Raw genomic sequence first — 4017 nt, forward strand, 5'->3', positions numbered from 1 at the left:
AGAGCCAGGCGGATCTCTGTGAGTTCGAGGCCAGCCTGGGCTACCAAGTGAGTTCCAGGAAAGGCGCAAAGCTACACAGAGAAACCCTGTCTCGAAAAACCAAAAAAAAAAAAAAAAAAAAAAAAAAAAAAAAAAAAAAAAAAAAAAAAAAGAAGAGAAAATGGGAAATAATCTCAAATGCATTGGCACAGGACTGTGTCCTGAGCAGAACACTGACAACACAGGCACTAAGATTGGCAGTTAATAAATGGGACATCATGAAACTGAAACATTTTTGTTTGACAAAGGATACCATGAATAGGACAAAACAGCAGCCTACAGAATGGGGAAAGATCTTCACCAACCCCACGTCCAACAGAGGGCTGATTTCCAAAATATACAAAGAGCTTAAGAGACTAGATATCTCAAGCCAAATAATCCAAGTAAATAATGAGGTGCAGATCTAAACAGAATTTCTCAATAGAAAAATCTCAAATGGCCCCAAGAAACACTTAAGGAAATGTTCAACATCCTTGGCCATCAGGGAAATGCAAATCAAAATGACTCTGACATTCCATCTTACACCTGTCAGAATGGCTAAGATCAAATACACAACCAACAGCTCATGATGGACAGGATGTGGAGCAAGGGGAACACTCCTCCATTGCTGAGGGAAGTGAAAACTTGTACAGCCACTTTGGAAGTCTGTGTGGCAGTTCCTCAGAAAACTGGTAGTCAATGTACCACAAGACCCAACTATACTGCTCTTGAGCATAAAAGAAAGGATGCTCAATCATACCACAAGGACACTTTCTCAACTGTGTTCATAGCTATGCCTATCAAGGAGCAAGAAGCATACAGAACACTACAAAGCCTGGACCAGAAAAGAAAGACTGCTGGGCACATAATAATCAAAGCACCAAATAAACAGAAAAAGAAAGAATATTAAAAACTATAAGTTAAAAAGACAAAGTAATATACAAAGACAGGCCTATTAGAATTACATTTGTCTTCCTAATGGAAACAGTAAAAGCCAGAATGGCTTACAAGGCTGTGCTGCAGCCTTTAAGAGTCCAGAGATTCCAGCCCAGACTACTATACACAGCAAAACTTTCAGTCATCAGAGATGGAGTACATAAGGCATTCCATGACAAAACCAAATTTAAGCAATATCCATCTACAAAACTAGCCCTACAGAATGTACTAGAAAGAAAATATAAACTTAAAAAGGCTAACCTCACCCCCTCAAAAAAAAATACAAGGAATAAATAATCTTAGAACAACAAATCAGAAGAGGGGAAACACACACACACACACACACACACACACACACACACACACACACACCTCAACATAAGAGGAATCAATATACATTGCTCTTGATGTCTGTCAACCTGAATGGTGTCAAATCCCCAATAAAAGGACACAGAATGGATAACCTTAGTGTTAGCACTACTGAAGACATAGATGTTTCCTCATTGGGATGTGAGAAGCAGGAAGTCTCTTTTCAGTTATGTTGAAATTCCATGTCTGTCAGGTGTGCCTTCAATTTGGTAGTTGGGAAACTATGAAGTCTCTAGGGCTATCAAGAGAAAATAAAGGATCTGATGAGTAGGCATAGGAGAACCTGACACAACAGATTATATGCCCTGAGGAATTGGAAATACTTCTTCAATTTAGGACTGCAAAAGAGTTACTCTAGCAACATAACAGCCAGCCAACTTGTGAAGTTCTAAAGGAATTAAAGGTCAGCAGAAGAATCCAGAATCATCAGTAGAGAGAAACAGACATAGAAATTACTTTCTCTGCTTCTTGAAGGCATGACTGTGGGTTTCTGGTACTTAGAGCTGATCGATATAAGACTGGTTACTTGAGAAAACAGGCCCAGGGTAGTTCTGAAAATCATGCATGACTTGGTTATCTTCATTGAGCCTATAGAGTACTATAGTGGAATTCAGTAAAAACTCTGCTCAAATAAGGAAAATACAATCTTTTGCTATATAACCCATTCCATTGGCGGGGTAATCACAATGCATACACTGTTACCAGGAGTGAAAACCAAAACAACAACAAAAAACAACTGTGTTTAAAAATCTCAGAATTGAAGTGAGCCTTCTAGTTTACTTATGACAAGGACCTTTGAGACCACAGCTAGATTCAGCAAGTTCATTATTTTTTTCACTCACTTGTTTATTCATTCAACAAATCTGAGAAGAGTACTTATTGATGACACACTAATGTTCTTCTTTTCTGGTATCTAATTGGATACTTCTGTGAGGAAGAGAAATTTAATTGGTGCCTTTGGCTGTCACTAGGATGGTTTGAGAACATGGTCTTTATTATGGGATTTAGAAAACAGATATATAAAAAGCCACTGATTGGTGGTATACTTTTGTGTCCTTGGTTTTCCCTGACATTAAGAAGTTGTGTTGTCAAAGTAAGTAAAGAAAACTAGTATTGATTAATGTCCAGAGAGTGAAGCATGCCAGAAAGTGAAAGTGATACTGGGCAAGACAGGAAATGAGACAGGGCAAGACAGTGCAGAGGTTCCTCCATCTTGTTTTTTGCTGAGACTATTTCAAGTTTAACTAGAATCTGATCTCCTTGATGGAGAAGCCTGTGGAAACTACTCAACTCTTTTCTAAGAACCAAAGATCAAGCTACCCTCGTTAACTTAGCTTCTGTTAAACTGCCTGTTTGTGAAAACTTCCCCTGCCAACTAACCACTTAGCTTCTGCTAAATTGCTTGTTTTCATGAAAGCCCTGGCCCATAGCTGCTGAGAAAATGCCAGGGCATGCTTTCTGCCTTCAAAAACCCTGTGCTCTAAACAATGATGGTATCCTTCAGATCCAAATACCTGAGTATAGTCCCACCCAGCTGGAATAAAGACTTTCAGTTGTTTATAAACTGTCTGAGTGATCATCTCTAGTGGGCTCCCTATAACAAAAGGATAGCTATTGGTGAAATTATTAAGGCCACTCCTCGTAGTTAAAAGGGAGATTTATTTAGTGGTGTAACTTACAAATAAAGGGATAAGTAGGTTGCAGGGTCTGGGAAAGATGCAGCGCAGTCCTGTGGTGTTCTCTGGAGAACTCTGCTCTGTCTATCTCCAGCATCCAGGGTCCAGGAAACAAGAAAAGGCGGCTCAAACCGGATCTCGGGTCTTCAGGGCCCTCTCTTGGCCCTGCCTTGTAGGCATGATAGTTACCGAAGCCTCAATGGGGGTTGGAACTTTCAGACCAAAGCTGGAATGGCTACCCACTACAGATAGCCCCGGTGACCATTGGCTTCTGGAAAAGACACAGATACAAAGTTATAGTTCCTCAAACTGTCAGTTAAGAGCTGGCCTCTGAGAGCAGAAACAATGGCAAATTGTCACTAAGAAAGAAGTGATCTACAGCAACAGGGGCCTAATGCTTGAGATATAATGAATGACTAGAACACACCAATATTTATACAGGTACAGTTGAATACCAATAAGTTCATGAAAAAAAATAGTCAATTGGAGAAACAGCCATGTAGACAAATAGATTTTGAATAAAAGAAGAAAAATGATGTCTTTTCATAATATTGGATACCCCAAAGCAGCAAAGTACTGAGTTTTAAGATTTAAAAGACTATATATAATATATCTAAATTCAAGAATCATGAAAAAGATAATTTATAATATAGTCAGTGAAATTACTTTCTATAATATTGGATAGAAAATAATTAAGAATTCAAAGAAGAAAAGTACAGCAAATAATATCAATTCAATAAGTGCTTATCAGACCTTATATCCCATAGATACTATCCATATTCATTCTCTTAAAAGACCTTCTGACTCACTGGCATGTTTTACTCTGGCAAGGTCAAAGCTCTGACCCATGAGCTCTGTGTTTCCTGCTGAGGATGATCTTTTTTTCTCTGAATGTTTTTCTAGATAGGGTTGCCAAATACTACAACAAAAACTGCCAAGCATGCAGTTCTGTCTTAACAGTAAATCAACTTTTCTTTAGAGTATCACAGGATGTATTGGGAACATGCTTTCATCCTAA

The sequence above is a fragment of the Peromyscus californicus genome, unplaced genomic scaffold (genome assembly GCF_007827085.1).
Source record: "Peromyscus californicus insignis strain IS unplaced genomic scaffold, ASM782708v3 Scaffold_5__1_contigs__length_169319896, whole genome shotgun sequence".
Taxonomy (NCBI): Eukaryota; Metazoa; Chordata; class Mammalia; order Rodentia; family Cricetidae; genus Peromyscus; species Peromyscus californicus.